Here is a 13,464-nt window from a genome sequence, read left to right as displayed (position 1 = left end):
GATGTCGGAGCCCTCTCTCTTCAAACCAACACTTCAAAAATCATCATCTTAGTTGCAAATCTCCATTTCCGTTGAAAGTGTAAACAATGAAATAACAGCGAAATGTATAAATGGAACAAATGGAGTGGAAAAAGTTGCTGGCTAGAAAAAGTTACTAAATGTGAATGTAGGTCTACAGGGGGGCAATGGTCAGAGAAAGGGTATGCAATGGATCTAGTATAGAATAGGTGATTGGAAGTAACTTTGGTATACTTCAGCATGTCACAAAAGAACAAATAAAAAATAGAATGTCAGAAAAGTGACATTATTTGTTTGCCTATTTTTATCGTGTGTGGTAATAATCTGCTCCATATTCATATGACAATTGCCTATTGAGAAATTGTTTCAAGAAAGGTTAGGTGAGGGAGAAAAGAAAATATTTTGTATTTCTTTGCTAAACTTAAATGTTGTTCGTCAAGAAACTGTGCCATGGGCATACTGATGGCTGAAGCAGTCATATTGCTGTATTTGCTAGAAATATTTTCAATGACATGATGCAGTAGTTAAAACATTAAGCTGGTTGATGGTGGGGAAGGAGCTGGAAATCGTAAAACGTGGACAGCACAAGCCTTTAAATACATTTTCAGTAATTGCAGTATTTACTAATACATCTACAGCAATTCAGGGGCAATGGTGGTTTCGGATCATGGATCACGGGGGCACATGGAGTGGGTGAGACGCCACTCTGTTAGGAAAGATTTTCTTTTTGCAACTTTCCCTGCATACTTTCCTATGTCACCCCATTATTTAGGAGACTTGTCTGTCGTGTAACTGATTTTTATGCATTATGCAATTAACTGAATTTTATGGTACGCTTATGCACATTTGAATGCTAGCTTTGTCCTGGATTCAAGGTGTGAGATTTGTGCAGCAATGTCTTTAAAATGTTTGTATGCTAATGGCAAAACTGGTGAATAAAGCATTTTGACTGACTGAAATCATCAGTAGCAATACACTTTATGGAAAGACAATTGTACTACACAAATGGACTAGTTTATTTGCTCACAAAGAAGGACCATTGAACATACTTTTTGCCTGAAGAGAAAGCTTTTGGATAAAAAAATAAGATGTTCTAAACCTAAAGAGCATTAATTCAGAATAGGATTGGAGTAATTTCTTGTAGAAATATCTAGTTGTCATTACCTTCGTATTTTTACATGAAGGCATAAGTACATGTCATTTACGTGAAATAGGCATAGAATTGTAATGCTTTTTTTTTTAAAAAAGCATCTTTTTATTGGCATTTATTAAACAAGGTGTCAACAGTTTGGATCACAATATACGCATCAACCCAATTTTGATTATCGATCTTGATGTAAATATCAAGTTTGTCTTTTGAGTGAGTCCTTCAGTCTTTGGATACATTCGGTTCTGTGATATCCTCCCCACCCCTTGTTGACTGTGTCCCTAAACCTACTAGATCTACAACAACTATACATTTCAAACTCCCACCCTCCCCTCCCCCCAACCTGTGAGTTGCTCTCATGAGAATCTATCCATCCTGGCATGGTGTTGATGTGCAATATGTCCCTACCACTTAGCAGGTTTACCTCACAGGGGTCTCTAGCCGTCGGGTGCAGTTGGATGTATCCTGTCCACCTTCCTTCCCTCCGCATGATGGCGGATTGTAGTGCAGATCGTGCGATAGATTAGCCAGTCCCCTTCGCTCAGACCGAGTAGCATGTGTGTGTCCTGAAATGCCTGTATAGACCCCCCTCGTATATATGTCCATGAGTCTTATGTTGGCCCAATGGTGGTCTTGGTGGATTTTGTGTTCCACCCTGTAGGTTAACAGCCCGGATGCTGGCCCACAGTGGCACATGCTTAGTTTGGACCCCTTGGGCTGATCTGAGTTTGTGCCACTGAGCGATTGTGGGTCCTATTATGTGGTGTTTCTTAATAATGGATGGGAGCTTATCTGGGGGGGTGGCCATTGGGTTGAGTGGCTTCATCAGATCGATCTCCATTGCTCTCCAGCTGGAGTCATCTGCTGCGTCTAGCCAGCGCTCAACCCAGCATAGTTGTGCCGCTTGGTAGTACGCCTTAAGAGATGGGGCCACGAGGCCCCCCGTTTGCCTTGGAGGCCTGCAGGACTGAGCCAGATTCTCGCCTTCTTCCTCTTCTAAATAAACTTGGTAATTGCTTTATCCAGATCTTTCATGGACTTAAGTGTGGGGCTGGGTGGGATCATCATTGCGACATACGTTAGTTTGGGAAACAAGTTCATTTTCAGGGGGATTATCCTCCCAGTCAGTGAGAGGTTCAGGCTATCCCATCTTTTAAGGTCCTGACATAGGCTGGTTATTTTCTGGGGGTAATTAAGGTCTCTGATGTTATCGAGTGAAGCACTGATGTTGATGCAGAGGTATTTTATGTGGTGCTTTTGCAAATAGAATGGTGCAACTCCTCCAGGGTCCCACGGGATGTCTGGACGCAATGGCATGACTTCCGATTTGCTTCAATTGATTATGTATCCTGCCACAGGCCCTGTCTCGAGTAAGAGCTCCCGAATGTGCGGTAGAGCTGTGGGGCCATTGCTGATGTATAGGAGCATGTCGTCGGCATAGAGGGACACTCGGTGCTCTCTGACCCCCCCGAACGATGCTTGCCCATCCTCTGTCCGCCCGAAGTTTGATAGCTATTAGTTCTTTGGAGACTAAAGTAAAGGCAAAAGTGGGCACCCCTAGCGCGTGCCTGATTGTAATTCAAATGCTGGGGAGGTAATTCTGTTGGATACTACGGCGGCGGTGGGGGGGCCCGTATACAGGAGTTTTATCAATTGGACTACCTATGGGGGGAATCCGTATCTTGGGAGGACTCCGACAAAGTACAATGGGAGTTTATTTTCAAAGGCCTTTTCGGCGTCTATTGCGAGTATTAGGTCTTCGGGGTCCCTGTCCCCTGCTACAATGTGGAGCAGTCGTCTGATGTTATCACTAGAGTGTTTATTTTGAATGAAACCTGTTTGGCCCTTCTGTATGATGCTCGGTAGGCTTTTTTCGATGCGTTTAGCCAGGCATTTAGCAAGGATTTTAGCGTCTCCGTTTATTAGAGATATGGGCCTGTAGGAGCCACATAGTTCTGGGTCTCTCTGTCCCTTATGGAAGACTAATATTTACAGCAGGCATGGATTGGGGAAGTCTGCCGCAAGAGGATGCATTCCGCAAAGACCTCCTCCAAGCGGGGTGCTATTCCCTCCCCCAATTCTTTGTACAGATCGATAGGGAGCCCATCGGGCCCTGCCGCTTTCCCTGCTGATAGTGCAGCTATAGAGTTCGATATTTCTGCGGCCGCGATTTGAACCTCCAGGGTGGCTCTATGGTCGGGGGGGATTTTGGGGATCTGTATAGAGTCGAAGAATTGCTCGATATGTACGTTTACAGAGGAGTCTGGTACTGTGTATAGTTCTTTATAGAATTCTGCGAAACGTGCGTTGATCTGAGTGTCCCCTTCCAGTATCCCTCTGTCTTTGCCTTTAATGGAGGTTATTGTCTGAGCTGCTGGTCTTTGTTTTAGGGCCAGGGCCATTGACCCGAGGGGCTTCTCATTTTCCGCATAGTATGATTGGGACCATCTGGTGTATGACTTCTGGGCTCTGTCAGCTGGCCAATTTTAGCGCAAAGTTTATTCAATTGAGGCCAAGGAGTTTGTTTCTGGACTTTTTATGGTCTTTCTCGACCCGGTTTAACTCAGTAGTTAAGCGTGCTACTTCCTCCCCACTCCCCTACGTTTTGCGTTTATGTGCCCAGCCCGAGATGCATTGCCCCCTCATGTGGGCCTTGAACGAGTCCCAGGCGTTGTAGTCTTGTGCTATGTTAACTTCCCAGAATCGCTCAGTGTCCTCCCCTAGCTGCTCAACGAGGTCGGGGTAGTGGAGCATGCGCAAGTTTAATCTCCGGGGGGGGGAGGGGGAGGAGGTTTGCGAACTGTATCAGGTAGAGTGGTACGCAGTAGGACTGGGGCATAGTCAGAAACGGTGGTCGGGAGAATGGCACATTCGGTCACCAGATATCACATGTTGATAGGGATCAGCCAGTAGTCTAGCCGGGACTAGCTGTCATGGGGATGAGAGTAGAATATTAAGTCCCGCTTTTGGCCGTGCATTACCCTCCATATGCCTATGAGGCAAAGGTCTTGCCTTGCATTAAGGACGGGAGCGCTACCCGTTTCTTAAGTGTGTTGGGACCCCCTGCCATGGTGCCTTGGCGATCTAAGGGGTCTACCGCCATGTTGAGACCCCCCCCCCGATAAACATGATGTTGGTCATATGTTGCACGCAGGCCGTGAACATTTTGGTAAAGAAGGAAGGGGCATCCGCTGTGGGGGCGTACACATTGAGGAGCGTGATTGGATGCTGGTGTATTAGGCCTTGTGCAAGTATAAATCTGCCTTCCTTGTCTACGACTGTTTAACCTGGAATGGGACCCGCTTGTTGACAAGTATGGATACACACCTTTTCCTGTGCTGTGGAGAGTGGAATAAAGTTCCCACCCAGCCTCGCTGCAGTTTCCCGGATTCAATGATATCTAGGTGTGTTTCTTGGAGGAATATAATGTCCCCTTGGAGGTCGCGCATGCTGTTAAGCATTCTTCTGCGCTTGATGGGGTGGCCAAGGCCCTGAACGTTAAGGGATACTAGATTAATATTGAGGGCCATTACCTCTGTGACTGTATCTGTGCGTGCGGGCATTCGCTAGTTGGGACCACCAGTGGGCGGTATTGTATGTGCCCATTGCTTGGTATGGTCGCCACTGCCTCATTCTTAGAGCATGCAACTCACTCTGGCTCCAACATGAGCCAGTAACAACTCTAAAACAAACTGCATAATGCAAACGTTGGGTGGGGCTAACCCCTTGTCGGCACCCAACAATTGGCAAATGTTTCAGTTTGGGGGGCTGGTACCACCAGCTTCCCCCATCCTTTTATGCCGCACCCGACTTCGGGAGCTTTGTAGCCGCTTTAAGCCCCTGTCGAGGCAGTGGCCTGCCTCCGGTAGTAGGATACGTCTCCTGAAACGTGATGATCGTGTAGACTTGCTGGACTATTATGGACGTGTCCAAGGAGTCAACCGCAAGGATCCAGAAGTTGTTTGCCAGTCCGGGCTGTTGCATGGTCCGCTGTTGTAGCCTGACATTTTCAGCGCTTTGGTCCCCAGCCTTTCAGCAGTCGACTGTTTTTGTGCCATTTCTCTCTGGTCTGAGATCTTTCTAGGTTGGGGTGGGGGCGGTAATCCAGGCACTGGGTCTCCAGAGATGGTTGCTCATAATCAGTGGAGACTATATTGCGCTGTTGTAGGAAGTGGCAGGCTGTTTGCTGTTTGTGGGTCTTCGAAGCTATGCCATTGTTTGTCGTGTTGGACGCACCATGTTGCTGGGAATTTCAGGTAGTGGCGGACATCCTGATCTTTCAGCGCTTCGAAGATCGGGTTGAAGGCCTTACGTCGCCTTGCAACCTCCTGGGAGTAGTCGCTAAATACGGAAATGCCCGCTGCGCCTATTTTGATGGTACTCATCGCCCTGGAGGCTTTTAGTATCGTCATTTTTTATACTTTTTGAAGAATTATTAGGTGGTAATTATACTTCGAACTCTTGACTGCTTGACCATGAAGCTATTAGTTGAAGTGGTTTTTTAATTTGATGATTTTAATTTATCAAGACGTGTAAATGAATGGTTATGGTTTCAATAGTTTAAATTCACATTCATTTTAATAAGCAAATAACATGGATTGTTCAGTTTTGTTGTGAATTTATGTTTTCCTCGAGTCTATACATGTACTGTTAATTTCATTTTTTATTTATAGAATATTGTTTTGAATTATTATATTGACATTTATAAGCATTGTATGTTTTGTTTAGATTTTGAAAAAAATATTTTCACTTGACTGATGTATTTTCTGAATGCAGTCCTACCTGGGTAAGTGCTCTGTAAGAATACTATTACCTTCCATTTAAAACATTTTCACAAGAGGGCAGATATTGAGTGTTACTTTTGTAGTTAAGCTATGCAATCTAAGATTTATGAGTAATATCTCTGGGCGGACATGTTTCTCTGTACCATCAAATACTCATTGATTATATCTAGCATAATGTCTGGGTTTCGTTTAACATTCCTATGATGCAAGGAGGTTCTGCAGAAGTCCTTCCAACTACCAAATATAACTAAAAGTTGGCCCAAGATAATGGAGATGGAGCACCACTTTTGCAGTAAAGTTAGTCAGTCAACTGACCACGCAACTTCCTTTCCAGTTAGACATGGTTTCCCGCTTCAACTGTCCATACTATAAAATGAGGCTGCATCATTCGGTTTGTTTTTTTCAACTTTTCAAGAAAGGATGCAGGAAGATTCTCCAGGCATCTTTGTAAGTACTTAATAGAGACTGGTCATACAGATTGCAAAATGGGTTTGATGGATTCACTGTAGTTCTATATATGATAGCAATCTGGATTGCTTTCAGAAAATATGCAGTTAAGTGATCAGGATAGATACCAGTTAGCAGTCCCTATTCTTGAAACAATGATTGATGGCCTTTACGCCCCCCCTTCCCCCCTTTTAAAACTAAGTATTAACTATCTTTTTCCAATAGGTTTTATTATGAAAGTACCTAATCAAGACAATTTGATAACATTAGTATATTTTATTTTAGAGGTTACTTAACAAAATGAAGGCTATACGATTCTATATTGTTATAATACATTTCCAACTTTGGTTCTTCCACCGTAGTGATTAACGTACTCTTAGTCCATAGTCTCCTTTCCTCCATACTGTATGGGTGTCCCTTCCAAGGGACGGGAGACAGAACCTTTTTCACCAGAAAAAAACCTTCTTCCCTTTAAATTTAGAGGGACGCGGCCCAGGAAGCATGTGCTGCCCTGACTCCCCCCTCAGGCGCCACACCCCAGTCCCCTTTTCCGCATTAACGGGAACGGGCCGAATTCAACAGCGCTCCTGGTTGGCTTCGGTCATGTAATTCCATGCACGGATACTTCTCTGTCTTTTCTTTGTCTCATCTATCATTCAGGTACTAGGTCCTCAGGCATCACGCTCCTCCCGGGCGCATGTCGACTTCCACAGGGTTCACACCTCAGTCCCCATTGACACGTCAACAATAGTTTTAACATTGCCGAATGACACCAGCATTATTGGAGGGAGGTTGGTGGGACGTATGGAGGAAAGGGGACTGAGAGTATGTGAGTCACTGCTGTGAGTAACGAACATGTTACTTTCTTACCTGGTAACGTTCTTTCGATGGGATGGTCTGACGACGTATTCCATATCTATGACAGGTAATGTCCACACCTGTGCTGCTTCGGAAAATCTTCGTCTGCGTCCTGCGTCGATGCGCCGTCCCCGAGGACCTCCTCAGACGGCCGACGTCACCCGATGTGATAAGTAGGACCCACGACGCCCATAGCCTCATTTGTAGTTTTTTTTCCTCCCAGAACGTGTGCCACCAGTTTTCTGCCAGTCAGACACACCAGGCTTTGCGGTACACAAGCTGCAATCGCAAAAGAAATTCTGCAGCGGGGAAGGTAGGGAGGGAGCGATCTGGAATACGTCGGACCATCCCATCGAAAGAACGTTACCAGGTAAGAAAGTAACTTGTTCTTCGAGGGGATTGGGTCCTCCGACGTATTCCATATCTATGACAGACTCCCAAAGCAGTACCAAGCAAGGAGGTGGGAAAAGAATTTAGAACACAAATTTAGCATGCCCAACCAAATTGCGGAATAAAGGACTGCCTTGCCAAAGGCCAGATCCTGCCCTCGGATGGAATCGAGGGAGTAGTGCTGTACAAAAGTATGTACTGAAGCCCAGGTGGATGCATCACAGATGTGACGAATAGGAACATGCAGGGCAGTAGACGCAGCCACTCCCCTGGTAGAATGGGCCCGGAAGCCAGCCGGAGGGTCCTTACCCGCCAAGCGGTAACACTCGGAGATAGCTAAAATAATCCAACGAGACAGTCTGTTTCGTCACAGCTTGTCCCAAACGCTTTCCAGCGTAACCAATGAAAAGTTGATCGTCCACTCTGACCTGGACATGCACGAAATATAAAAGCTCAACGCTCTCCTAGGATCAAGCCTATGGAGCCTCTCCTCTTCCTTCCCAGGATGTGGAGGAGGATAGAACGTCGGAAGAACAACCTTCTGGCTCAAATTAAATTCCGAACCACCTTCGGAAGAAAAGGACGACGAACTCTAAGGACAACCCTGTCCTTATGATACACAGTGAAGGGTGGCTTAACTGAAAGTGCCTGTAACTCACTCACTCTGCAAGCGGAAGTAACCGCAACCAAAAACAGTTTTCAGAGTTAACAGTCTCAAAGGGCAAGAATGCAAAGGCTCCAACGGATCACCCATAAGAAACTTAAGAACAAGGTTCAAATCCCAACCGGGCACCAGAAAAGGTGACGGAGGGAGCACATTAGTGAGCCCTTTTAAAAACTGAGAAATTAAAGGAATCTTAAAATAGGAACATTCTTCAGACGAGCGCTTAAATATGGACAGCGCCGCCAGGTAACCTTTAACGGTCCCCATTTGCAAGCCCCTGTGGGGCGAGGAAAGCAAAAAATACAGAACCATGGGAATATCACATTCAAAAGGATCCACATTCTTAACTCTGCACCAGTCGCAGAACTCTCTCCAATGGCAACGGTACAGAGACTTTGTTGCCGGCCGCCTGGCCGAGAGCAACACCTCCATCACGTCTTCAGGGAGGTCCCAATCCTTATACCTCAAGCTTTCAGAAGCCAAGCATGAAGGTTGAGGGATCTGACCTCTGAATGGAGAACCTGACCCCCCCCCCCCGTGACAGCAGATCGTCTCGGTAGGGAAGACGACGTGGAGGGCAGATGGACAAGTCGAGAAGGTCCGGGTACCACGTCCTCCGGGCCCACGCCGGAGCAATGAGGATCATCCGGGAACCGAACCTCTGTAACCTCCGCAGTACTTGCGGGATGACGGGGACTGGAGGAAACGGGTACAGCAGTGGGAATGACCACTCCACCACAAGCGCGTCTCCTAAGGCTCCTTTTGGCGGAAATTCCCACGAGCAGAACCTTTCACACTTCTGGTTGACACTGGAGGCGAAGAGATCCACTTGAGGGGTCCCCCAAAGGGCGGAGATCTCCAGGAGAATCTCCTGAGCCAGCTCCCACTCGTGAGAGATCGTGCTCTGCCTGCTCAGAGCGTCCGCCGTCTCGTTGTCGTCTCCAGCCAGATGAACGGCCGAGACCGAAACTTCCTGCTGGATGGCCCAGAACTCGAGCTGCATCGCCTCCCTGCACAGAGGAAGTGACCCTGCCCCCCCTCCCCCCTTTTTGTTGAGGCAGTGCATGGCCACCGCGTTGTCCGTTAGAATCAGGACACTCTTCCCTCGCACAGTCGGCAGAAAAGCCTTCAGGGCAAGCCTGACGGCCCTCAGCTCCAACAGATTGATATGGAGTCTGGACTCCGACAGAGACCAACGACTGCTGACTGTCAACTCGTTGGCATGAGCTCCCCAACCCGTGAGGGATACGTCCGTCACGATCGTCACCTCCGGCCAGGGCAGCCAAAATGGGGCCCCCTTCATTAGATTGCCTTCGACGGCCTACCACAGAAGGTCCTGGGCGACCGAGGTCGGCACCTGAACAGGGTCCGACAGCCTGCCGGAGGACTGAGACCACTGGAGCTTGAGTGCCCACTACAAAGATCTCATCCGCAGACGAGCCTCTGGCACCAGAAGAATGCAGGATGCCATGAGGCCGAGCAGTCTCAAGAACTCGGACGCTGGGAGATTCTGGGCAAGTTGAAACTTGTGCACCATCTGCCGAATGTGAAGAGCCCTCACCTGGGGAGGAAAACACTGCCCCAGGGATGTGTCGAGCACTGCTCCGATGTACTGGAGCCGCTGCGTTGGCGTCAAATGGGACTTCTTTAAATTGAGTGAGAAGCCCAGCTTGTGAAGGGAGTGGCAGGTGACGGACAGATGATCCAGGACTTGCTCGGGAGAGCTCCCCCTGATTAACCAATCGTCCAGGTAGGGGTAGACGTGAATCCCCCCCCTTTCCTGAGATGCGCTGCCACCACCACCACCATGAGCTTGGTGAAAACCCTCGGGGCGGAGGTCAATCCGAACGGCAGGACCCGAAACTGAAAATGCGAGTCGCCAACCGCAAACCTCAGGTACTTCTTGTGCTTGGGGTGGATCGGCACATGGAAGTAAGCGTCCTTGAGGTCGAGAGACACCAACCAGTCATGAAGTTGAAGGGCCTGGAGGACTCGAGAGAGAGTAACCATCTTGAACTTGTCCTTCCTGAGGAGTTTGTTCAAACCGCGCAAGTCCATGATGGGTCTCAATCCCCAGTGTTTCTTCGAAATCAAAAAATAAGGAGAATACCATCCCTTGTTCCTCTCCGCTACAGGCACCAGTTCTATGGCCCCTTTCTCCAGCAGGGCTTGAATTTCCTGCGCAAGGAGCGGATCCAGACTTAGCCATGGGTTATGATCTCCAGAACTCACACATCTGAAGTAATGGCTCGCCACTCTACAAGATGCTGCGCCAGCCTTCCCCCAACCGGCGAACCATGGGACCTGGCCTCACGACTGAGTGGTAGCGGCTGCGGCATTGCCTGAGGGCAAAGAGGCAACTGCTCGAGCGGCCTTGGCACTTCGAGTACCCTTGTTTCCACCTCTGGGACTCCTACGGTGGCCTCCGACTGCTAGCTCCTCTCGCTTTACTGAAGGATGAGTAATAGCAAAAGGAACCTCCCCTCCATTGCTGTCCCCTAGGACGAAAAGGCGGAGGTTGTCGAACTGCAGCGCCCATCGACTTTGCTGCAGCTTTGGAGGTCTACAACCTCTCAAGGCTCTCGTCAGCCTTGCTGCCAAAAAGATGTTCACCGTCAAAGGGCATGTTGAGGAGCCAGGACTGCACATCAGGAGCGAACCCAGACTTCCGCAACCACGCAAACCTGCGTATTACGGTGCTCGCCGCCATGGACCGGCTGACACAATCTGCCATGTCCAAACCCGACTGAACGGCCTCATACATGGCATCCTTGCCATCCTGAACCATAGCAAGGAAACCATCCCGTTCGTCCCCTTCGGGAATATGTTCAGCCGCTAATGCAACAGTTCCACAGAGTGTGTGGAAAACGAGACAAGGCACATATGGAGTTGGACGCCTGAAGCGCCATATCCCCTGAAGAAAACACTTTCTTTGCCCAGCCGTCAAAACGTTTGTCGTCCGAATCCGGAGGGATGGTAGGATACGACGCCTGCTTTGCCGGGGCCGTAGCCGCCTGCACCACCAAACTCTCCGGAGTGGGGTGCCTGGACAAGTAGCAGGGGTCGCTACTGGCTGGACAGTATTTTCGCGGCAAAGACTTGCCCACTGCCGGGAGACTCTCCGGAGCAGTCCAAGCCGCCGCCGCCACCCTTCTCTGCAGAGCCATATGAAACGGCAATACCAGGTCAGTGGGGGGACCAAGATCAAGGATGTCCGTGAGATCATCCTGAATGAACTCCCCTGGGGGAGCCGACCAACCCAAGTACTCAGTGACCCGAGACATAAGGCGCTGATATGAAGAATCGGCATGAGTGCCAGGCTCCGGCGTGCCTACAAAACTCCACCTCCGGAGAGGTGTCCAGTCCACTGGCATCATGCAGTGACTGCCTCAGGTCATCAAACTGGCTATGGACCGAGATAAGCTCATCTGGTACCGTAACCGGAACCAAGCATTCGTCAGAGCCTCATCACCCTCTGAAATGTACTCCAGGCGATGAGAGGAAGACATCTGGGGACCAAAGCTGTGCCTGACCTTAGCCAGAGCCTTTCTAGGGGCTAACCCTGTGCCACGGGGCCCCTCCGACACCACCGCCTTGAAAGGCGTTGAGGGCGCCGAACGAGCTGGCGTCGACAGAAACGGCATTGACGTCGAGCGAATCGGCGTCGACGTCAGCTGCAGCGCCGCCAGCATCGACGGCGTCGACACAGGCCTCGAAGCCGGAGCTCCGAGCGGGTCTCAACGACCTAGGCGCCGACAGCGTTTCGACGACCCCCTTGGAGGCGGAGCCTCGAGAGAAATCGTCGACGACCTCGGCGCCACAGGCGTCCACGTCTTCTTCGAAGATGGCACAGGATCACGCGGTCTCGAGCGCGTCGAGGACCGGGACCTGGAACGGGCATGGCGAGAACGGCTACCCTTGTCCGAGCGGGACCTCTCTCGCGAGCCGTACTGACCACCCGAGCCCGAAGGCGCACGAGCGGCGTCTCTCAATCGGTGCCGACTGACCCCACTCGGAGGCGCGGACGGACCAGTGCCCTGCGATTCAAGAATCGCTAGCATCTGCTTCCCGAAGGAAGCCCATTCCTCCGGTGTCGCTTGCATGGTGGGATAAGCGACCCGCCGACGGGCGGAGTTCTCGGAAGAGGACGGGGAAGGTGACCGATGCCGGCGCTTCCGGGAATGCCCTGAAGAGGCGGAGGAGTGGCGAGACCGACTCCTGGAAGGAGACCCACTGGACTTCCGACGATGACGCGGAGAGTCGCCTCTCGAGTCATCCGTCGAAAGCCCCGCAGACCAAGACTTCCGGGGCTTAGACACCCGACCTACCGACAGCTTCTTCTTGCGTTCCCGCAAGGCCTTGGCCGTGAGCGACTGGCAGTCGACACAGTCGTCCGTATCGTGTGCCTCCCCGAGGCACCAGAGGCAGGCGTCGTGCGAGTCCGTGACTGACATCTTGGACCCACAGTCCCCGCATTTCTTGAAGCCCGGACGCGGGGTTGAAGACCAAGTAGACATCGCCACGAACAGGTCTTCACAAAAACCCGAACAGGTTCAACGAACCGAGAAGAAAACAGCAAACTCCAAGAGTCGAGGCGTACCGAGATTCACGAAGCGAACACGTTCGCGGAAAAAACAGAACTGAGGCTATGGGCGTCATGCGTCCTACTTATCACATCGGGTGACGTTGGCCGTCGGAGGAGGTCCTTGGGGACGGCACATCGATGTCGGACGCAGACGCCGAAGATTTTCCGAAGCAGCACAGCTGTGGACATTACCTCTCATAGATATGGAATACGTCGGAGGACCCAATCCCCCTCGAATTATAATTACTCTTACGTCGCGTCCCATTTCCTCCATACTATATGGGTGATTACAACTGATTGTAGCCCCAGGGTGGAGAGGAGACCCTCCTTAGGCAAATAGGTTCGTGAGAACCGCCTGTCCAAAAGCCGCATCCGATCTAGAGCCGGCATCCAAACAGTAACGCTTGCAGAGAGTCGAGGGAGAGGCCCAAGTGGCTGCTCTGCTTATGACCTGCCAGGGTACATGGCGCTGGAAGGCGATGGCCATTGCCTTGGCCCTGGCTGTGTAGGCATGCATGTTAGCCAGAAGCGGCTTGTGCTGGCCCTCACACGCTTCCTTGATGGCCGAGAC

At 50.0% G+C, this 13,464-nt stretch overlaps 1 protein-coding gene across 11 annotated transcripts in view; it reads right to left on the bottom strand.

The window, feature by feature from the left end:
• GIT1 (GIT ArfGAP 1) overlaps positions 1-13,464 on the bottom strand; it is a 583,248-nt gene that overhangs the window by 86,412 nt on the left and 483,372 nt on the right. The gene's annotated exons all lie outside the window — the stretch shown is intronic.

Source organism: Ambystoma mexicanum, chromosome 9, assembly GCF_040938575.1.
Source record: "Ambystoma mexicanum isolate Mex_15411 chromosome 9, UKY_AmexF1_1, whole genome shotgun sequence".
Lineage (NCBI taxonomy): Eukaryota > Metazoa > Chordata > Amphibia > Caudata > Ambystomatidae > Ambystoma > Ambystoma mexicanum.
The sequence above is the reverse complement of the archived record's forward strand: the minus strand, read 5'-3'. Positions and strand labels throughout refer to the sequence as shown.